We start from the raw sequence: 24,971 nt of genomic DNA, 5'->3' as shown, positions 1-24,971 counted from the left end.
TATATATTGTCATAAACTGGGGTTCTTGGTTGGGATGAGAATTGAACAACTTTACACTGTTCGACTGCAAAGGAACCAAGTGCACCCAGATTATGAACAAAAGGAAAAGTTATTTGAAACTTACCTTAGATTCCCCTGGATTTACAATTAAAGTAGGAAGGTCACCATTGGAATTAGAATTCTTTTACAATTTACAGGGGTTTATTTACAGAGATGTAACAATGGAGCAAGGAGACAAACAAAAATGGTAGCCAAGGGGCAGACTCATTAATTGGATACGTAGAACAATAATGCAGGGATTGGCAACAAGCAAGCTGATTAATAAGGGGGGCCAATGTACAATACAATTATTCCCATACAGTAATAATAGTTAGACATGCCCCCGATTACACTAGTCTCTGTTAGATGCTGCAAGGAACTGAACTCCAGGATGGGGAAAATAATTCATATAAAATTTTGGCGAGGCCACAACGGAATGTCAAGGACCCAACTACGACCAGGAATAATTTGGCTTGAAAGGCAGTCAGAATTATCAGGCACAGAATGCAAAGAGCGGCTCTCTCTCCTTGTATGACCATTGAGGGCACCAAACAATCGTCTTGGCTGTCCATCGAAGATAGTTGAACCAGAGGAGCAGGAGAGGATGCAGCACGTGCATTCCTGACATGGTCACAGGAGTCTCTCCTTCTTCCAAACACAACGTCTTGAATTTTGAACTTTGGGTCAATCATACCTGCAAGGACTCATACGCCAGCAAAAAAGCAGAGGAAAAAAGTTCTTAAGGCTAAGTGCTTACAGATTAAAATCCTACCTGGCCACTAGTCGTAATAGGGTTGAGAGCGGGAGGCCTATTGTTTCCCAAGATCAGGCGATGGCGGGGTTGTTTCCTACACTGCTATACACTGGTACTAACAGCCCTCATCTAGTTCAAACTATGCTTGTTTCTCCGTCGCCCGCCAATTTGGCGGGACAACGCTGAGACAAGAAATTTATCACTAAGCTAAATAGATCACAGCTAAATAGGAGGGAAGAATGTAAATCCTTGATAGGTCCCCCTTAAAAAAGGCCCTTCACACCCTTTCGGGTGTGAGGGTCTTAGCTAATTCCTCCCGACTGGCCCGTGACCCTACATAAGGTGGATTGTGGCTCTGCAACATCTAAAGGAACCTACCTAACTGCTAAGAGGGGTTCTAAATTTGCTAATGTACAGGCCTAACCTACCTAAGGGTATAGATATGGCTACTAACTGGCTATGATGACGGGAGAAATCTACGCCTAGACAAACGCACACTGTAAACACCTAACCTAACCTAACCTACTATCCCCACGACTCTGGCACTGAACGAGCTGGCACTAACGAGTGGCACGCACCGAATTAGGATCGGCACAACGCTTTATGATTAACACGCAACAAATTGAAACATGACTAACCTGAAGGGTAATTCACAATGTATGATTAAGTAATGTATCAGTTTGAGTCTAGAGTGGATTGGAAGGAGGTTAGTTGGAAAAGGGTTAGTAGTACAAAGGCCTAAGTGGTTAATGGTTAATTCTACAGGCTCAGAGGTCATACAGGCTACCTTCTCGGGGCAGATGGGATCGCTCTGAGATGGAAGCGGCACTGTGCCAACGGGCACGAGTGCTAAGAGAGCTTATGGCTCTGACTCGCTAAGTGAATTTCTTCCGCGCCGTCTTCTTCTTCGGGGGCCTCCAGGGTCTGGCTAGGCCATTCCTAGGGGGCGATGAGGATACTGACTCTGAAGAATGGCCAGGAGTGCCGTCAGGAGCAGGATCAGGGGCAGCCTCAGGGGCTCCGGGCTGGTCTCCCACTTCGGCTGCTGCGACAACTGTCGCGGGAAGAGAATCAGCGTCTGCATCCTGGCTGGACAGTTCCTGGTTGACCAGAAAAGAGGTACTGTCCAGGCCTGCCAGAGGGTTGTCCTCAGCAGGTGGAAGAGTGTGGGAATAAGAAACATCAAGGGTCGGAGGTTCGCACTGTGCGATGATCACGGTTGTGAGATTTGGTGGATCTCCCGTAGGAGGATCCGTGTCATGTTCTGGATCCGGCACTGGCACTAACTCGGGGCCAGGCACGGGAAGCATGCTTGGCGGGGAGCATCCAGCCAAGATAGGCGGAGCTTGGCGCTGACCAGTTCTCGCAAGTGGCACTGCTAGCGAATTGGTGTCAGACAAAGCTGAAGGGGGACCCAGGGGATCAAGACCCCTCGGTGTCCCGGGTATGATTTGGGACAGCGATTCCTGTCTTGGTGAGAGGGCTGGGCCTCTCGGTTCGGTGGAGTTGGCCGCTGCGGCTAGCCTATTGGGGCACTTTGACCATCTCTCGGAGTGGCCCCTTACATTGCAGGTCCTGCAGCGGTAATTTGTGAGATCCCTTCTTGAGGAGGGAGTAATGCGTTGGTGGCCGTCCGGTCGCAAGACTGGCAGACTAGGCCTGGAATGTGAATGTGGTGGATTAGGTTCGGTCGCTTTTAAGCGAATGAAGGTTCGGCTGACGGTGGCACAGCTGTCACAAAGGCTGTGTCCCTATTGGAAGAAGTTGCGGTGGATGTGCTGTGGGACATCCCCAGAGGATGTCTCGACCAAGCAGGAACTCCACTCCGTGCCTAATTCGCCTGACAACGCCAAGACGGTGCACTTTGTTGCTCCAAGGGGTGATCACCCTGAGCTCAACTGTGTGGACGGTCAGGGACTGTTCGTCCACCCAGGTCACGGTCCACTTAGTGTGCTCCTCTACCTTGGTACTGGCTGGCACTTGGGGCCCGATCGATCAGACTAATGTCTGAGCCAGTATCGGCAGTAGTTGGCAGGTGCACTGGGGGGCTGGAACCATCCAGAGAAGCCACTGAGATGGACTGGGTCCAGACCCTCTCAGGGTGAGTTCTCTCCGGCGGCTCAGCGTGAGTTCTCTCCGGCGGCTCAGCTAAGGAGGCGGTGGCACTAATCATGTTAACGTGCCTGGGCATGACCACATGTTTTGGGCATGCAGGATACCCTGAAGAAGAGTGTCCTGAAGCTCCACAGTCTCGGCAGGGGCCCTGGTGATATGTTGGTTTCCCGGCAGTGATGATGTGCTGGGAAGACGGTGTTGAATAGGATGCCAAGGGTTGTTGCTCTGCTGATTGTTATCCCTGTAGCGGCAGTCTACTTCAGTATGACCGTACTTCTTGCAGATGGTGCACGTAGGTCTGCTACGTGGACCATTCTGGTGGCGATTGAAGGCCGAGAGGTGTCGGGGTGGTACTATTTTGAGCTGCAAGGTGCTGTGGGAGGGGTTGTACGTTTCCCAAGCATCAGCTAAGCGGCAGGCTTCCTTGAGGGTGGCTGGCTGCTTATCACTAAGATACACAGCCAGAGGCCCGGGCGCACACTGGAAGAGGTCCTCAAGCATTGTCCAGTTGAACTCATCCTCGAAGGTCTTGCACCGCAGGGATTCGAACCAGCGAATCCCAGCCTGAGTCTTGTGACAGGCCCATTCTGTCCAGGACCAGCTGGCGTCCTTGGCCATACAACTGAATCGTTGTCTCCACCTCTTGGGAGTAATTTCATATGCACTGGCAATGGCCTCACGGACGGCAGTCATGTCTCCTCGTTGATCTCTGTCCAGTGCTCGGTGGGCGACCTTAGCCTTACCGTCCAGGTGCTTGGTAAGCAGTAAGGCCCTCTCAGCCAGGCTAACGCCATAGGTCTCGAAGAGGAATTCAATCTCTTCGAGCCATTGTTCCGGCTCATCTTCTGTCCATTTGCCAACGAGGTCATTGACTGTCGCGAGGGAGGTATTTAGTGCAGATGGGGTGGGGCTGTATGCTTGTTGGGCTGCTAGAGCTTCTGCATTTTCCTTCTTGGCTCTCTCCAACTCGAGCTCCTTGTCCAAGAGCACCAGCTCACTTTCCTTGAGGGCTAGTTCTTGCTGTCGTCTCCTGTCTTCTTCTTCCCTCCTCTGCTCGGCTTCTTGCTGTCTTCTTCGCTCCTCTCTTTCGTCGTCTTCTCCTTCGTTCGGTTTCTTGCTGTCTGTGTTCTTCTTCATACTTTTATCTTCTCAGCAATCTGTTCCCTTACAAACTTTTGAAGGTCCTGGCTGGAAAGACCGTCCTCCTTCCCAATATTCCTAAAATATTGGTGCTCCTCAGTTGACATGTTGCTGATGGGGAAGGGGTGCTGAGTGAATTAACAGAGTGTTCCCGGAGGAAAAGGTTTGTGACGATGAGGAAGTGTCCTTAGATTATTGGCACTTCAGTGAGTGGCACCTTTGAAGGGGGTGGCACTGTGGATGCACAGTAGGTGTGGCATTAAGTCTCTGATGGTATACAGGTGACCGTTTCCCAAGAAGGAGGGAAAACAATTCCCTAGTGGTTTTTGACCTCATTAACTCCTGTTTTGCAATTCGTCTGGTGGTCGTGTTTCCTGGAGCACCTGTTTGAGAAGAGCTTTAAGGATTAACCTGTTGATTTCATCCGCTTTCCAATGTCCTCCTGACAAATTCATATTGTTGGTTTGATTGATAATAGCAGATTCCAGCATCTTTCTTTTGTACGGATAGCTACTTTTGAAAACCAGCTCTGCCTCGCTCCAATTAATGAATGGCCTCTATGTTTAGAAAATTCCCTGAACTCTCCGAGGCATACCGTACTGATCTTTTGTGCTCTGTTAATCTTTGCGAGAGGGACCTGCCCGTCTCTCCCACGTAAATCTCATTACAATTGCTACACGGAATCTTGTAAACTCTGGCTTCTTCCCCTTTTATGGTTGTGTTATATGTACTTTATGTATGTAATATATATATATATATATATATGTGTGTGTGTGTGTGTGTTACTAAAAGGGCCTCATTGAAACTGGATGGTATCTAAATACTCCATTAGATACCATCCAGTTTGAATGATGTATTTTTAGTAATTCTACTAATGCACAGAACGATTGTGTATGTGATAAAGTTTATATATACAGTATATGTAATATGTATATTATATATATATATATATATATATATATATATATATATATATATATATATATATATATATATATATATATATATATACACATATATACATATACAGGTAGTCTCCGGTTTACAATGGGGGTTCCGTTCTGACACCGCGGCGTAAGCCGAAAATCGTCGTAAACTGAATAATCGTCAAAAATCATAAGAAAACCTTACTTTTAATCCTTTTGAGTATCCTTTTGGTATCTTGAAAATGGTGTAACCTGCATTTTTATTTAGGTTTTCATAAAAAAATAAAAAAAAAATTTTACCATTCTGCCATTTTGGAGAGAGAGAGAGAGAGAGACTGCCTCACCTCTTATCTACCGGAAAAAGACTTGGAATTTCACAGAACTACAGTGCTCCCCCATTTTTACATTTAAGTATCATCCTACATTTAATATAGCTTAAATTATTATCCTATTACTACTGTATTAACCTTTGAAATTATATTGCTACTGTATTAACCTTTGAAATGATATTATCTTCATCATCATTTCAAAGTCATCTTAAACATTAGTACCCTTTTCCAGCCAGAGAGAGAGAGAGAGAATGAATGAATTATCACTACGACTTACATTTAGCCATTCTTGTGTTGGCACAGACAAAAGAGAGAGAGATTTATCTCTCTAATCTCTCAAGGAATGTTAATCCATTTCTCTTTACTGCGACTGACAACTACAACAAAAAATATTTTTGTCTTCCAAAGATGCACTTTTACCTTTACTGTGCATTTTTAAAACATTATAAACACAAACACACACACACACACACACACACACACACACACACACAGTGCATAAGTGAAGAGACTCAAATTAGCAGTATCTTTTCCTGAGAGAGTGAAGGGTTGAACTAAGTATCTATTTATAATATATCTATCCATTTCTCATTCTACCTTTTGGAGAGAGAGAGAGAGAGAGATGAATTGATCTTCTACCCTTGGTCAGAGATGTCAAGTAATTTGACATATTTGACAGTTCCACCCTCCCCCATAGCTTCAATGCTTTAGGCAAAAGACTGGGTGTGACATTTCTTTGTTAAAAATTGAAATAATTTATCTTAAAATACATATATGTTCCAATTACAGTATATTATTATTTAATCTTAATATTTGTTAATTAGCACTTATTATTAGGAAAGTCATTTATTTATCATACAAACTTGGTTAGCCCGCACCATCTCCCACAAATTTGTTAAAAAATTCTTGTGCCATCTCTCTCTCTCTCTCTCTCTCTCTCTCTCTCTCTCTCTCTCTCTCTCTCTCTCTCTCTCTCTCTCTCGTCTTATTGAATTAGATGCTATGTTATAAAAACTAGACTTTGTTTGGAAAACACAACTGCAAAAACCAAGAGTCGTAAATTGTGGTCCCTCACAAAATCAATAGAAACTATGACTCAGATAGAGTGGGAAATTTTCAAATCAATTGGATCGACATTCTCTATTCACTAAACACCATTGACAATAATGTGTCAATAAAATAGACATGATCACTCTAAACAAAGATAAATGTCACATGGTATTCATAGAAAGCATATGAGAACAGATCAGTTGCACACATTTCACTTGTTAGCCCCTCCCTCAGAGTGTGATGTCACCGTCATGTTCAATGTTCGATACGAGGGAACAAACCTATGATGTCATAGGTGGCCTGACCGCATGTGAACCAGTCTTCTGAACGCACAGGTGTTACGAAGTTTTCATCACTTGATCACCTTACTCCCATGCTCCTGGTCATGGCCGGAAGCAATGCATCAAGCAGGTTGAACATCAGCTGTATGCTGAACTCAGCTTTCCAAAAATGTGAGCACGCTCTCACTGTCTCTGTGCGAGGAATGTTAATGCAACATAAAAACCACTTGCTATGGACAGGGCTTCTTGCACATTTTCACAGACCAGCAATTAGTCAGCTTAACCAGTTCATGCACCTGTATAAATGATGACATAAAAATACTTGCCCGGTATATACTTATAGCAGCTCTTTCCACCTACCACTGGGCGCCCTCCCCAGGTACAAAAAATATACATAAAAAAGGTTCACTCAGGGCCAGCTCAGAATACATGAAAAATGTTATACACTAAATACAAAAGCTGCTTGTCTATTGGGCAGCAATGTCTATTGTATCTAAATTAAAAAAAAAAAAAAAGCCACTGTCACAGCTGTAGTTCTAAGGAACTGTTCATTGTAGAGTGCATCTCGTCACATCTTGAATTCTGACAAATCTAATCTGGACAGCCTGCGACTGCACAAGCCCATGTTGAGTGTGGCACATGTGAATCCATTGTGTAGAAACAGACATCTCGGAGTGAAAGGCTGTGATGACGTCCCACCCATCATCACCCAAAAAGGCTATGGATCCTCTCATGAAGGCAAAGGAGTGATGACTTGGAAGCTTGCAGGAGTAAAGCATATTGCTCCCATATCCAAACTGTATCAGTTATGGCTCTTAGAAGCCATTCTGTGGTGACTCTCCTGTTTAGGAACTGGTGTACAACGTAAGTTGGTCATGTTGTTGGTCAATAAAAACAAGACATCAACTCTACCACTAATAATCTGTCACTGCAGAAAAAGTAACTCTCATAGACCAACAAACAATTGTCTCCAAAATCCAACAGCTACTGACTGAAAACTTGTCCATCTAACACCATTACCACAAAAAATCATCATTAATAAAAGAAAAACCAAACATATATAACCACCAAACATAGACCCTAGCAAAAAGACTGAATTCACTCAAACGACTCTAACACCTCCAAAGAAAAGAAAACCAAAAACATGTCTGCAAGATGTAGTCGCATAAAACCACAAAGCCATAAGTCACCAAACCATATGTAAGACCATAGCGCCCCTTATGAAAGCAATCAACCATTGCCCCAAAATCATAACAAAAACCCTCAAAGGTCAATCACAATACAATACAAACTTTAAAAGAAATGGCCCCAGAAGTCTATGGACTTCTATGTCACTTTTAACTACAGCACCTCCATTACAAAGTGATTTCCCACGCTTTAACTAAAAGGAGAAAGACAAAACTACGCTAAAATGCCACATTTGCGCATAGAAAAAAAAACATACAAAACAAACAAAAAGTAAACAACCAAACTCCTTAAAACTGTACAGACCAACGTCCTCCCTTGTTTAAAAACCCAGAGATTACGTTCCAGGAAAACCAGCAAAGAAAACAATAAAAAAAACAACACCATATAAGAAAGAGAGGAAAAAAAACAAATTAACTCACACGCTCCCCTTTACAATTAAGCTGTCCTCTTGATCTTAGATATATGTGTTAACCTAGGTAACCCCGTGTTTTCCTCCAGAACAACAAATCTATTCCCTCTATTTCCGCAACCTGAAATGGACCTTCAAACTTAGGCCCTAAATTATAATTCAGCCGATTCCTAACATTAATCCTCAAGAACATGGTATCCCCACCTGCAATTTTTACATCAGCTGATTTGCTATTTCTTCTTTCAACCATTTCTCACGTCTTTGACTAGATTACTACTGAGATGTGCGTGTCCCTCTTTAGTCGTAGTAACTAATGATTTAATCGTATCGTCAGAACGAGAAGGTATAGACAAGAAGTCAAATACACCCAGAACTGGATAACCAAACAATGCCTAGACACCATTTGTCACTAACCATTGAATTTATGCCACACCAAACAACCACAATATACACAACCTAAAGAGTATCATTACCACCCATTGTAATCCTAAGGGCTTCAAGCACTTCCTATTAGCACGCTCACATGACTCGTTAGCTTCAGGCCTATATGGAAGAATATTCACTTTCTTTATCCCCATAACTTACGTTAGACACTACAAATTCTTATTCACAAATTCTCTCCCATTATCTGTGATAAGCACCTCAGGAACCCCAAACAGCAAATATTCCCATTGAAAAATGCAATAGCAACCTCTTCCGCCATCTTATTCTTTAATGGAAAAATCTCCACAAACCTCATAATCACCCCAAAAAAATGCCTATAGTCAAACCCAGACTCAGGAAATTTGTAAACAAACCCATAAGCACCCTGAAAAAAAACCTACTAGGGATAAAAAAAAAACTCCAGTACAAGAATTAAACACCGAAGATCACTTCACAAAATTCTCCACCACAAAGTGTGTCATATCCCCTTTATTCTCACTACTCCTCAACTTTATCCTAATTTTCCCTAACTAACAAAGCACCCTCTAACTCCAGACCTGAATGAATAAGGCAAATTATAACCCTTTCTAGATAATTCTCCTCTCAGAAACGCCTTTGAGTCTGCTAAAACCTCGCCTTCAAGCTATTTAGACTCTACTAGGCTCATACCCCAGTCTATACATTCACTGTTACAGCACCCATGCGGTGACCATCCGTGCCAACAAAATTCCTACTAGAGCATCAGCTCCTCCCTGGACAATGAATATAATGAGAATTCGTACACACCTCAAGTATTTGTCAAAAAGTTACTCATATACGCCCGAACACCATAGACAACATACAGTAGAGCACATAAGCCGAAAAGGTCCACATTACGCAATATATACAGATGGATCTAAATCAGAATATGTAGTGGGATATGCTGCAGTGTCCTGGGACAGGACTTATCATTTCTCTCTTCCTAATAATGCTTCAGTATTCACAGCAGAATTGTGTGGAATTGTATTAGCTATAAAAATAATTGAAGAAACATCATTCAATAATTTTGTGATTTTTAGCAACTTGAGAAACACTATACAGTACAAGCTATTTCAGAGTTAAAAATAAAAAAATAATACAGTACAACAAATTAAATTATTTCTCCATAACTTACATTATAATGGAAAAAATGTAGAAATATGTTGGATCCCTGCGCATGTAGGGATCAAAGGAAATGAAGATGCAGACAAAGCAGCCAAAGAAGCAACCCACATGACAAGATCAAATGTGAATATCCCTGTTACTGATTATGTAACATATAAAAATGGGTTTCATAAATAAATGGCAACATATATGGAATGAAGAACCTGAAAGTAATAAATTGAAACAGATAAAACCTAATGTTAAAAAATGGAGTTCATCATATCAGAGAGAGAGACACGCACAAGTAATTGTAGCACATCTCAGAATAGGTCATACTCGTCTGACGGGGGCACTTAACCCTTTAACGCCGAAGCCCTATTTACAAAAACGTCTCCCGTATGCCGGCGGCGTTCGGTGAGTTAGCGCCGAAGCGGAAAAAAAGTTTTTTTTCAAAAAATCACAGCACGCTTAGTTTTTAAGATTAAGAGTTAATTTTTGGCTCATTGTTTTTGTCATTGCCTGAAGTTTAGTATGCAACCATCAGAAATGAAAAAAAAAATATCATTATCATATATAAATATTGGAATATATGACAGCAAAAAAAAAAAAAAAAAAGCTTCGTATATAATTGTATACAAATCGCTGTAAGCAAAACGGTTAAAGCTAATGAGTTAATTTTTTTAGTTGTATTGTACACTAGATTGCGATGATTTTGGTATATAACAAATTTTAAAACGATCAAAGCAACACAGAAAATATTATCACAAAATGATGCATGAATTAAATAACGCGAGCGTAAAAAATGTTTTTTTCAAAAATTCACCATAAATCGAAATATTGTGCTAGAGACTTCCCGTTTGTTGAAAAATGAAGCTAATTAATTGAATATTACTAGACTGTAAGTGTTTTAGCTTACAATTGCAATTTTCGACCATTTTGGTCGAGTTAAAGTTGACCGAAAGTCAAATTTTTTCTATTTATCGTGATTTATATGGAAATATTTCAAAACCGATAAAAGCTAAAACCATGAGTTATTTTTGTTGTATTGTACATGAAATTGCGCACATTTTCATATATAAAACTTTATGTAACGACTAATATAAAGCGGTGCAAATATTATGACAACGAGACAAAAGAATTTCTGAGATGTTCGGCGAGTTACATTAGCAGAGCGTAAGGAAAATGTTTTTTTAAAATTCACCATAAATCGAAATATTGTGCTAGAGACTTCCAATTTATTGCAGAATGAAGTTAAACGATTGAATATTACTAGAATGTAAGAGTTTTAGCTTACAATTGCGTTTTTTTACCATTTCGGTCGAGTTAAAGTTGACCGAAGGTTGAAATTTTGGCAGTTATCGTGATTTATGTGAAAATATTTCAAAACTGATAAAAGCTACAACCATGAGCTATTTTCTGTTGTATTCTACATGAAATTGCACACATTTTCATATATAAAACTTTATGTAACGACTAATGTAAACAATGCAAACATTACGACAACATGACAAAAGAATTTCTGAGATGTTAAACCGAGTTACAGCGCAGATGTAAGGAAAACATTTTTTTTTTTTTTCAGAAATTCACCATAAATCGAAATATTGTGCTAGAGACTTCCAGTTTGTTGCAAAATGAAGGTACATGATTGAATATTACTAGAATGTAAGAGTTTTAGCTTATAATTGCGTTTTTACCATTTTGGTCGAGTTAAAGTTGACCCAAGCTTGAAATTTTGGCAGTTATCGTGATTTATATGAAAATATTTCAAAACTGATAAAAGCTACAACCATGAGTTATTTTCTGTTGTATTCTACATGAAATTGCGCACATTTCCATATATAAAACTTTATGTAACGACTAATATAAAACAGTGCAAACATTACGACAACGTGAAAAAGAATTTCTGGCGCGGACGTAAGGAAAAAAGTTTTTTCAGAAATTCACCATAAATCAAAATATTGTGCTAGAGACTTCCAATTGGTTGCAAAATGAAGGTAAATGATTGAATATTACTAGATCATAAGAGTTTTAGCTTAAAATTGCGTTTTTTTACCATTTCGGTCGAGTCAAGTTTGACTGAAGGTTGAAATTTTGGCAGTTATCGTGATTTATATGAAAATATTTCCAAACTGATAAAAGCTACAACATGGGTTGTATTTTGCTGTATTGTACATGAAATTGCGCACATTTTCATATATAAAACTTTATGTAACGGCTAATATAGAACAGTGCAAAAATTACGACAAAATGACAAAAGAATTTATGAAATTTTTAGCTGAGTTACCGACCGTGCGTAATAAAAAAGTTTTTTTCAAAAATTCACCATAAATCGAAATATTGTGCTAGAGACTTCCAATTTGTTGCAAAATGAAGGTACATGATTGAATATTACTAGAATGTAAGAGTTTTAGCTTACAATTGCGTTTTTCGACCATTTCGGTCGAGTCAAAGTTGACCGAAGGTTGAAATTTTTGTAGTCGAAGCGTCACGTCCACTTGGCACCCAACAGACAATTTTAGTTGACGTATGATACGTCCAATAGGTGTTTAAGGGTTAATGAGCAGCCCACGTGGCCCAGCTCCTGAGTGCTCAGAATGCAAGGTGATGATAACGGCCAGACGTGTTACGTGAGTGTCCAAAGTATGACCAACAGCAACTGTCAACTTTTGGAAATAAATCACTGGAGGAAGTTTTGTGAGAATCTTTTACATTTTCAGTCATTCCGATTTTGATGTTCATGAGGAACTGTAATTAAATTAATAAAATATAAAAAGTAAATAATAAAAGCACAAAAACATTTATAGCATTTGTCGAATTTAAAGGAAAAAAATAAAAGCAAAATTTTAAAATATTACTTAAATTATATTCTGAATTTTATTATACCTTTTTGGTGTGTATGTAAGGAAGCACACGTAAATTTATTTATTGTATGTATGTGTTCCAGTTTGAGAGCATGTGCCTATGTGCAGTTTTCAATTTCATTTTCATTCATTCATCACTGTACTGAATGATCTACTGGGTCCTAGTGCTTGGTCTCAGGCCTAGACCTGGTATTTTAATCTAATCCTTTGGGCCAGCCCTATGAGAGCTGGAAGTCAGCTCAGTGATCTGGTTAAACTACTTTAATAATAATAATACAACATTATGTTGTCTTCTGTATACCCAACTTTGCGTCAAAGTCCCTAATTGTCAAAAACCACTTACCCTTCTTAAACAAATACAGATCCACTTACCCTTCTTAAACAAATACAGATCAGGCTCACTAAAAAGTTCCAACCACAGCTTATGATACGTAAAAACATCCACCTCATACCCTGCAAAAAATCTTTAAATCTATTGAATTGTACACTACCGTAAAACAAAACCACCTTATCGACTGTAGCTATTAAACCTTCACTAGTAACACATGTAAACTTTCTACTGTAAAAAAAATCTACTGGATGCAATTTCCATCAGAATTTTGCATCAAGCAAGCACCTACCCCTTTATGACTGGGATCTGTCACTAAGAAGAAAAACAAAATGGCAACCAAAATAAGTTTGAAACCATCAAAACCTAGAGGACTCGCTAAAACATCTTTAACCTTCTGAAAAGCTCTCTGTTCACCTTCACCCCATGAAAATTGTACATCATCCCTTAAAACATCTGTCAAGGGAGCTGACAACATGGAAAAACCTTTCACAAACCTACGGAAAAATCCTTCCCTACCTAAGAAAGGACGGATCTGTTTCTCTGTTTTCGGTGTAGGAAAATTGACAATAACCCTAACCTTCCCGTCATTCATCCGTACACCTGTTTTTAAAATATTTCCTATATATACAATATGTCTCTTCAAGAAAATCACACTTGGCTAATTTAACTTTTTGACCTGACATACTAAGCCTCCTAAGAACCTCCCCAAGCACCTCTAAATGTTCCAATAAGCAATCTGCTGCAGACAAAATACCGTCTATAAAAAGAAATGAACACCTATTTCCCAACAGCCTGCGCAAACCGTATTCATTAACCTTGTAAAAGTCATAGGGCTACCTGACAAACCAAAAGGAATTCTTGTGAATTCATAATGTCCTTTCGGAATTGAAAATTGCCTTCAATTTCCTACTCTCCTCACTAAATGGAACTTATAAAAAAACTGCATGAGATCGATTGATGAGTAAATAATCCTCCACAAATAGACTTGGTAGACATGCCACTGGATACCTAAAATGTACACATAGATGGATCGAACCATCTTTCTCAGATACCGCCAAGAGTGGACAATGAAAAGGCATGGAGCTAGGCCCAATTGTTCCTTCCTCTTCCCACTTATTGACCTCCTGCTCTACCTGTTCCCTAATTTTAAAAAGAATCCTAGACAACATGACATATAACAACCTCGTCCCTCCTCCTAACTAACCTGTGTTCTAAAATGTCTGATAATTCCAGTTTATGCCCTTTTAAGGCTATAACAACATCATAATATTCAGCCAACACCTCACCTAATCCCTCAGTATATTCTGTATAGTCTGCCTCATGTAAATGATTCCTAAAAATATCTTTTCTAAACTCCATATCGGCCTCTAAAAACTCATTATGCTCCCCTAATAACACCACTGATACAGTATCATCACTCTTTCCTCCAAAAATCCACAACATAAGTATCCCTCTGATACCTCCTAACTGAGCTATTGCAGTTTAACAGTGCCACCCATGCAACACCATTATTCTACACCTTAATCACAAAAACTGTACCCACCACACCCTTAAGTTGTACCATAGCCGCCACCATACTTGGTCGTATAAGGATATATGATATCCTACAACAAAGCACTTTTATATATTCTCTCCCAAAAGAGCGATATGACTCGAGCAACCTAGCTTCCCCTTTGGCTGCTGTGCCCTCCAAAAATCATGTCTGTTTTAGATCTCTGAACACCCACCTGAAGAGCATCCTATGGCTACCGCTAAAATTCTGAGTTACCAGTCTATCCTTACTCTTGCTGAGCAATGAACAGAACCTCCCGTTGTGTGTGGAACTCTTACTGCACATATGCCACAACATCTAACCTGGCAAAACTTCTTCATATGCCGTGGCTTAAAAGCAACAAAACTGTGGCGCTTGACCCGTAGACTTCCTATCCGTTTCAGCTAGCACAAAAACTACCAGAAGCAAAACTAGATCTTCTGTCACTCTCTCCTTCACCGCAGAAACCACTGGCACCAAAACCAGGTTCTCTCTATGGGACATTCTTATGACATTCCATCATGGTTTTCGGCATTCCCGTAAAAAAAATGTGCTATCCACTGTCGGACACTTAAACAAATACTTCCTAACTTGTACAAAAAAAAAAAAAAAAAAAAAATACCCAGTGCAGGGTCTATTGGGCTACCAAAACTACTGACTGTGGCATTAAAGACTTCATTGAAAAGCCAGAAAAAAAATAAAAATGTGACAACCACTAAAAGTTGTCCAGGGACAGAAAAATGCCAGAAACCCAGCTTGACCCTCTCAATAAAAAAACCTCAAGTGGTTGTAGCAAAAGTTCCGTCAACTAACCATAAAAAAAACCCTTAATTGGGGAAGCAAAAGTTATTACTTCATAAGACAAAGTCTTCTACCTTATTGACCGAAACTAAGCTGGAACTGTCTTTCAAGTCCAATAATGATTTGCCTCCCTATTAAAAAAAAAAAAAAAAAAAAAAATCCTGAACCACAGCTCCGTAAAAAAAAGACACGCACACCCCATCCATAAAGGCATATAAACTCAAACACCTTCCCAAAAATGCAGTAAGCCAAAACGAAAAACTACGAAGGAGAAAAAAAACCAGTCAACTCACTAATATCCCCTTTATCGCACAAAGTGTTGTATAGGAGATGCATACGTTGTGATTTTATGAGTCGACGACACTCGTGAATTTATGCTTGTCATTTATAACTATCCCCTTCTGGATTCTATGCGAATGATAACTACTACACACCCCTATAAAAACCTTCCCAGACTGCAAATGCATGATGTAAAAAGAACCCTTGCACACTTTCTTTCGTCGGACAACAAACCCAGCTTGCTCTCAAATATCAAAACTATTAAACCATCATATAATGTGCTTTAAATCCACCCAAAAAGTGAAAAACAAAAGCAAAACCACTTAAAGAAAAAATAACAATCTCATTACCCTGATAAACAAATATTAAACTGAACAGGGGTAAATTCATTCCTTATAGCCGCGCCAGTAACCCAATTAAACAGCTGAGCACAAGGCTAGCATGCGAGTCAAGGTCAAACCACCAGATCCCACAACAAAGAAAGAGAGGAGGAGAAAAAAAAAAAGAATAATCCCCCAAGTAAAATTATCCCTCTTGAAAACCCCCACTGCTTGCAGGCGATAAACGCTGAAATTGCCAAGGAGGTGCGGACGCTTGCCTCCATGCAGACAGATGTTTATGCAAGCAGAAAAAACCATACCTATTGCGATCAAACTGAGACCTCACAAGGGAAAAAAAAAAAAAAAAAAAAAAGTCCTCCTCTCCTATGGAGGAAAGGCTCACCCACCGTGGCATCCCCTGCTAGTCAGATGCAATGCAAAAAGAATCGCTGAGCACACAAGCCTGAGACAAAGCAATTCGGAGACAGATGAACTCTTATGGAAGCAGAAAACTCCCTGCAACACTGCCCTAAATTACAACCCCCACCTCATTAAATATGCCCCCTCGAGTAGGACTCCTTGATGAGGTTCCTACGTAGTTTTTGGTTTAAATGGCGTTGACATTTCCACATTCACAAAATTTTACTGCTTAGGTGAATCTGAGATGGGATCTTTTTTTGGAAGGGGTTCGCATTCAAAGCTAATTGTGGGCGTTGTGGTGGTTGAGTCACTACCCAATATGGTTTGGACCTTAGAGATAGTGATGGGATTTGCCCATTGCTATCTAGGGGGGTGGAACCATCTCCGGGGATCAGCCCATCGGAATCCAGGGGGGGCTGGTTTTTGGAGGTGGGATTCCTGGCTTTTGTCCAGAAGTCCACCAGTATGTTTGGGGTGGGGGGTTGGTCCCCATTATTGGGGGCAGAACTCCCAGCAGGCAGATTGACTTATACCTGGGCCACTGCAAGCGCATTGGTGCTATCCTGGAAGGGTAGGGTATGGGACGGACTGTTGGGAGCCAACTCTCACTTGTACCATTGGTGGAGAATGTGAGTACCTGACTTATCCACGGTACTTTATTGATATAACCAAGCAGTTTTGGTTGGGTGGATGAGCCAGTTTGTGTGTGGTGGTCTGATGTGTGCATGCTTGGTATCTTGGGGTCTCTTCGCGGGCTTTGTCGGTGTGTTTGGATGGGGAAGCTGGGCAATAGAAGCTGCCTAGTTTTCCCTTTCTGATGCACTGTCGGGGTCTGTGCGTGGGCTCTTGGATGTCGGGTATGCACTTTTTGGACTACTGCATGCGGGCTGGTTTAAATTTATGGATTTGGTTATTAGTTTTCCCTCCCCTGGATCCTACGACTTAATGGCACTGGCAATGATTTCTTTCATGAACATGGATATGAGCTTGGCTGTCGGACAGAACCAAACACTGAGACACAATGGTGTTAGTAAATCTGGTGGATTTCATTCGAGTAATAGAATCCTTTATTGCACTAATGTAGGCTTGTCATTAGATTATGAATGTTTATATAGTGTAGTAGAGTAAAACAATTTGGCCAAGTGGAAAGAATTAAATTAATTCTAGGAAAAGATAAGCAGTCATTTTCTGCTTTTGTTAAATTTTCCTCTCACTTGGAAGCTAGTGAGGCACAACAAAGACTCCATGGCCATATTCTAAATGACTCAGTTCTCAGCATGAAAGTGTTTTCAGTGACAAACTTAAATGATGAGCCATTTGGTTTTGTTCCTAAGACTCAAGAACATGGACCAGCACCATGTACCAGAGCTCTTTCGCCCCCTTTATGGCATGTTGCTAGCTACAAGGAAGGAGGGAAAAAACTTAATAAAAGTCACTGAATGTATTGAGAGAAGGTTGGTTCCATTCCCATTGGAAATTTAAAACACTATGGAAAGAACCATCTGATAAAAGCTGGTAATGAGACTCAAACAAATGTGCTATCAAATTTTAAACCTCCTGAAAGTGGAAATATTGAATGTATTTCATCTCACAGATTCTTTAACACACTGAAAGTGGTAGTTTACTCAAGATTTGCATGTTTTTAAAAAGGAGGAGATTCCCTATCGATGTCCTCCTCCTGTATCTCGTAAAAAAATTGGGAGGGAATGCAGCTATCCTTTTAACCTTCTCCTCCAATTACCTACCTGATACCATCATTGTTGGCCATGAGAAGATACAAGATATAAAAGAAATCCCAAACAGTGTCGCAAATGCTTTGAATATGGCCACATTCAGAACTCTTGTGATAACAATAAAAGATGTTCTGTGTGCTCTTCAGAGCACGATAACTTTGGTGAGTGCAAAGCAGCCCAATACTGTCTTCTATGTAAGGGTGATCACACTCCAAATTCTAGGACTTGCCCCAGATATAAATTTGAACAAGAAGTGTTGGCAGTGGCTAATAATGAACATATCAGCATTAGCAAAGCAAAGCACATGGTAATGGGGGCAAACAAAAGTGCCAACTCTATGCTTCTCTAATAAAACTTATGAAAAATTCCAGCAATGTAAGGCCACCAATAACTGCATCTGATAGTAGATGTCACAAACCTGCTATTTCTCTAATTATAAATAATAATGAAAATCTCCAAACTGGTCTGAAACTTTCGTGGGCAAGTGCTTTGAAGTCCAATACCAAAAATTGTACTAACAAAAGCATAGAAAATTTATCTTCCATAATCAATAAAAATGCCACCTCTACAATAGCTGCCGATTCATCTCCAAAAATAAGGTTGCCAAAATCAACTAATAGTTCAGGAAGATGTTCTAAAAATACTTCAAACAAAAATAAGCTAAAGGAACAATCCCAATTAGATAGAGCTAGTTCAGAGCCATCAATCGTCACAGCCACAAACAAAAATAATAACAAAGCTAGAATTACAATACTTCCCAAATAATGATAGCTTTACAATAAAAACTTCAAATGGGTTCAGTGTTTTGAAAGAGATCTCTCCTCGGAGAAAGGTGATTCCAAAAGTAGATTCAGAACAAAATCATTTGAGTTCAGTTCAGTCTTGCTGTCCTAAATCAAATAGGATTAGTGGTGCACAGAATCACAGTAGAAATTCTAAACATCAGGATCATAATAAAAGATATGAAGATCAACCAAAGACCCTGAACTCCAATTCAGATGAAAAGGGATTAAGAAAACAATCTCTTATAAAGGAGAATTCCCACTCTATCCTAGGAACAGTACTTCCCCCTCCAAGGAGTGGGAAGTAGTACAGTTTACCACCTTAGCATTCATGCTCAATATCCTTCAGTGGAACTGTAAAGGTCTCAGAGCCTGTACAGAAGACCTTAAGATTTTGATGCATGAATTCAGAAATCCTGGGATTATATGCCTTGCAGAAAACAATGTTAGGCAATTCTCCTTATAATCCTGGACTAAATTACAAGTATTCAATATTTCAGTCATATCCCCCAGTTGGTGATCATGCCCATGGAGGTGCTGCAATTATTATTAATAAATCTCTACAGCACTCCACAAAACAATTAAATACAACTCTACAAGCTGTTGCTATTTCAGTCCTTTTGGAAAAGAGGATAACAATCTGCCTCCTTATGCTTTCCAGAAGACCTTGCTTTTAACATTGGAGATATTCAGTCGTTAATTGACCAACTTCCAGCTCCTTTACTTCTGCTAGGTGATTTTAATGCCCACAACCCCCTTTGGGAGGTTGGTTTTTAGACAGTAAAGGGAAATTAATCAAAAACTTATTAACAGGAATGATGTTACCCTATATAATAGTGGGTCAGTGACTTTCCAAAACATTCATGATAATCATTTCTCTGCACTGGACCTTAGTATTTCTTCAACAAGAATCCACCACGATTTTAATTGATCTGTTAATGAAGATTTGAATATAAGTGATCTCTACCCAATCCACTTGAAATATGCTGTAAATACTCCATCTGAAGTTTTACCGAAGTAGAAGGTAGAGGATGCAGACTGTGATAAATTCAGTTGAGGGTGTCAATCTAGAAAGGGAGTTTGAGTCCTTTCATTCTCATCTAGTTGCCTATGATTTTTTTATTGAATCTACTTTGAAGAATGCTGAAGGCTCGATTCCAAAAACAAAAGGCAAACCTTGTAGACCTGCAGTTCCCTGGTGGAATAAGACGTGGTATTCTGAGGTAAGTGACTAGGAGGTGCTACAGATGTTACAAAACTAGTGGCTCCCCTCAATCTAAATTAATCTAAAAGCGTGCTTTAGCCAAGCAGCGGCACTTGGCTTTACTATATTAATAGTGGAATAAACTCCAAGACCCCATTAAGAGTGGTGTGGCGCAAAATAAGGAAACTGAGTGGAAATTTTGTTGTCACCATTACCCTCATTAAAAATAAATGACCCTAATCACAGAGCCCACTGAAGTTGCCAATGAGCTAGGAAAACACTTCTAAAGTTTCCAACCCTAACACTTATTCTCCAGAATTTCAAAGAATTAGGAATTCTGAAATGACTCTGAAATTTGATTTGGGAAAATCCGAACCATACAACTACAAATTTTCCCTAAGAGAACTTCGTGAGGCGCTCTCCTCAAGTGAATCCACAGCTCCAGGTGAAGATACAGTCATATATGAAATGTTTAAACACTTCCCAGAAGATGCCAAAAAATATTTACTCAAGATTATAAACAAAATATGGGAAACAGGAATTTCACCCAAGGGCTGGAAAATATTAATAATTGTTCTTATTAAAAAGCCTAATAAAGATGCTTCCCAAGCCACCAGCTATACACCAATAGCTCTTACCAGCTGTGCATGTAAGCTGATGGAGAAAATGGTAAATACTAGACTAGTTTGGCACCTGGAAACCAAAGGATTAATATCACCATTTCAATTTGGTTTCAGGAAAAACTGCTTCACCCATGATCCTTTGCTGAGGCTGACCAACCAAACCCAGCAAGGATCTGCGAAACAATGTCAGACCATCAGCATATTTTTTTACTTAAGGAAAGCATATGACACTACCTGGAGAATTGGCATCATGAAACAATTGCACAAGATGGGCATATGTGGAAGAATGATCGGGTTTATATATTCCTTTTTAACAGACAGATTTTTTAAGGTAAGAGTGGGAAACTCCCTCTCCCAACCTTTTATGCAGGAGAAATGAGTTCCCCAAGGAAGCGTTTTAAGTGTAACACTTTTCAGTGGCAATTAATAGTGTGGTTGAAAAAATCTTGCCCCCTGTTAAATGCTCGCTTTGTGTCGATGACTTTGCAGTATACTGCACAGGGTATGATTCCTTGTCTGTATGTAAACATTCGCAAAGGTGTATTAACACTATTACTAAGTGGGCTGATGAGAATGGGTTTAAATTCTCCTCTTCCAAAACAGTTGTACTGTAGTAAGATTTACCAGGTGCTGGTGTGTGGAAGAGGTTCCCACACTTAGTCTAAAAGGGTCTATCCTTCCTCATGAAAATGAAGTTAAATTTCTGGGGATGACTATTGACCGTAAATTAACATGGCCAGCCACTTAAATGCCCTAAAGATTAATGTTAATCTTTGAATGATTTAAAGGTTGTTTCTGTATTTAGTTGGGGGGTTGATAAGAAATTCCTTTTGAAGCTATATGACTTGTGCCGATCTAAGCTAGACTATGTCTGTCAAATTTATTCCTGAGCCTGTAAAACCAAGCTAAAGGAACTGGATGTACACAACATGGGGTTGAGAATATGCTCAGATTCTTTTAGAACCTTGCTTGTTGAAAGCGTATACATTGATACAGAGTATTTTCCTCGTGATCTAAGAAGGCCAGAGCTTGGGTTGCGATATGTGACTAGAATGAAAAGTGCTCCCAAAAATCCCTCCTTTCAATATTAAAGGAAACAGACTCTCGAAGTTTTTCTTGTACAGGAGCTTCTAAACCATTCCAAATTTGACTGAATGAGGATGTTAGGAATAATCATCTTAAATCCCAGAAAGTCATGGAAGTCGAACATCCTGTAAATTGTCCATGGCTTATTCCAGAAGCATTAGTATATAAGAAATTGTTTAACAAAAAGAGACTGCACTGAAGAATAGATTAGGGAAAATTTCTTAGAGCACAACATTACCCATGCTAATTATACAAAGATCTTTACAGATTGATCAAAGTCAGATAGTGGTGTTGGTTACGCTGTTATCCTTGGTGATACAGCGTACACAGCTAAATTACCTAACTCTGCATCAATATTTACTGCCGAATTAACAGCCGTAGTCTCTGCCTTAGATTTAGTTTTTCAAAGTAGTGACACTAATTTTGTCATATACTCAGATTCTAAAAGCACTTTAGAAGCTATTAAAAAATTTAATAGCTTTCATTCATTAATTCAAAAAGTTTAGAAGTGGCTTTTTTTTAACTATTGTCGGTGTAAATCAGTCTCTTTATGTTTGGTCCCTTCTCAGAAACGAGATGGCAGACAGGGAAGCGAAAGCAGCTTGTATTTTATCAGAAACCACTTTCAGAAAAGTGCCTCATACAGAACTAAAAGGTCCTGTTAGATCTTATATTTTAAGTAAATGGCAAGAAAGGTGGCCTTCTCTTCTTGCCAATAACAAAAAATATAGAAATATTAGAGATAATATACTGACATGGTCTTCGTCATTCCAGCTTGACAGACGAACAGAGGTTATTTTAACCAGATTAAGGATTGGGCACACTTGTTTAAGCCATCAGTTTATTTTAGAAGGAAGCAGCCCTCCAGTGTGTGCTTACTGTGACGAGACACTAACAGTGGTGCACATTCTGGTGGTCTGCCCCAGATATTTTAACCAGAGAGAAAGATATTTTTAGGGTAATTACCTTTCGGATATTTTGGGAGATGAAGCAGATACTTCTGTTGTCTTTTTTTTTTTTGTGTAAAAATTTTTAACAATATGTAATTTTAATTTTAATGACATTAAATGTTTTATATATCACATCATTCATTAAACTTCATATCGTTATTTATTGGTCACATCGCTTCATTCTATTTATTAATAATTTTCTTCACTAATTCATAAATTCACCTTCACATAATTTATTTTCTCTTCTTTACGGCGCTGAATGGCCTCCAGGGCCCAAGTGCCTAGGCTTTTGCCCTAAATATCATACATCCATCCATCATTAAATATGCTGCATTATGCAAAACATAAACACTCTCGCGATCGACTGATACGTCAGTATGCTATTTGTGAAATGAAAGCGATTACAGAACAAGAGCGAAGAGAAAACACAAGAAAAACGAGACTGAATTCCCCTTGTTTCATTAAAAACCACCTGATAATAAAAATCAGCTGATATAAATCACTTATTCCACCCCCACAGTAATTCTATAAAAAAAACACAAAATGCAAATGACAAAACAGACTTACCCTCAGCAAAAGAAAATGTAAGTCTATCAAGTAAAGAAAATGGGACTAGAGCAAAGAAAAGAGGGAGGAGACAGACGGAGAAGAAAGAAAAATTGTTCCCTTCCCCTTCCCCTTCACTACCAGAAGTCTCCCCTCTCCTACACCCAACAATGCCTTGCTTTGCCAGACCAAACAGACAAATCGCTGCACGCAACACATTTGAAACACGTCTGATCCTTGCCCTCGGCTGCCAAGGCAAAATTTGCAGAGTAAGTTCATACCCCACAACTCTAGCCCCAGTTACCACACCCCCTTTCATTTGTGCATATATGTAACCAAAATAAAACACGTATGTGTGAACTAAAAAAAAAGTTTAAAATAAAAGCATGCAATCCTGGTAAGAAAAGTAAAAGAATCGCCCCGAAGTTTTCTTCATAACCTATAAAAATGTATGCTACCACTGTACAAGGCTTGGTGTTGTTATTCCCATGTTTTCCGTTCAGATATAGGAAGGACAAATAAACAGACATCCGTGAGGATAAAGTAAACGATGACCCCGAGCTGAACAAGTCAGACAACTCACTGCAGTAAAATCAAGCTTGCTGGTCTTGTATAATTACTATCAGTAATATAAAAAATAGTAATCATGGAGTATATATATAGGAAAAAATCACCGAAAGAAAATCAAGCTTACTGTTTACATCCCAGAGCTAACTGGCATTTCTTCCATGGAGACGCTTCTCTTTTGGTCAGGTCTCTCTTCACATAATCCACATTGGGCACACATTTTTTGGTACCTTTCCTTTACAACGGTACTCTTCCTCTTTTCTCCTGCCATTGGAACTATGTCAGTGCACAGCGGGGTCACAAAATACAAACGTAAATGCTATCACAATGAGATGGCTTATGGGTAAAGGAGCTCTGTTAGGAAGTGTTACCTACGATTATATAATTTTATATATTTCTGAAAGTACACCGTAAAAATGTCAAGAAATACAAAATATTACAAGTAAACTAGTTGGTATGGTATATCTGTGATATGACTTTGATGAGTTCAAAGTGTTGAGATACATAGATGCATATTTACTCTCATCTGATATTTTCTTGAGAGAAGGAACCCAGCTCTTATCGTAGGAAGTGGGTGTTTTTATTAGGAAACTCAAGTATATTTCTTCCTACTATCCAGAATTAGAAAGTCATACAGACGTGCGACAATTCGTCGCCCAATGTCACTCACAGGGTGATATCAAGATACATAGATACATATTTGAGAGAACAAGCTAGTTCTTATGGTAGAAAAAATTGTGTATTTTAGTGGGAAACTAAAGTATATTTCTAACTTCCACCTAGAAAGTCATACAGGCATTGTGTGACAATTTTTCGGCCAGTGCTGCTCACGGGGCAGTAAATATGGTGAACAAATATGTAAAAAAAATCTACTGAAAAAAATTTTTTTGCAACAATACTTCAGGACATGTTTATTTAGACATTAACTAGTCCAAATCCGTCAATAGCTAAGAATCGATAATTCCCTTGAAATTCAGTTGTCAGCACCCCCCTTAACCCTCCCCTTCTAACTCAGTTCCTCCTCTATTGCTACGTACTTGTCATCATTTGATAAATGTTCCTATTTGTACAGCGGTTCTTCCTCTTCTACTGCTTATCTAGATTAAGCTAGCCTTGTGCTAGAACAAGTTCTTGCTCCTTGGCAATCGCCTCTTGGAGGTG

At 39.5% G+C, this 24,971-nt stretch overlaps 1 protein-coding gene across 1 annotated transcript in view; it reads left to right on the top strand.

Moving 5' to 3' along the window:
• Nucleotides 1–24,971, top strand: part of eRF3 (eukaryotic translation release factor 3) — a 252,916-nt gene that overhangs the window by 135,907 nt on the left and 92,038 nt on the right. The gene's annotated exons all lie outside the window — the stretch shown is intronic.

This window comes from Macrobrachium rosenbergii, chromosome 3 (assembly GCF_040412425.1).
Source record: "Macrobrachium rosenbergii isolate ZJJX-2024 chromosome 3, ASM4041242v1, whole genome shotgun sequence".
In the NCBI taxonomy this organism is placed as follows: domain Eukaryota; kingdom Metazoa; phylum Arthropoda; class Malacostraca; order Decapoda; family Palaemonidae; genus Macrobrachium; species Macrobrachium rosenbergii.
This window is presented reverse-complemented; position numbering and strand designations above follow the sequence as displayed.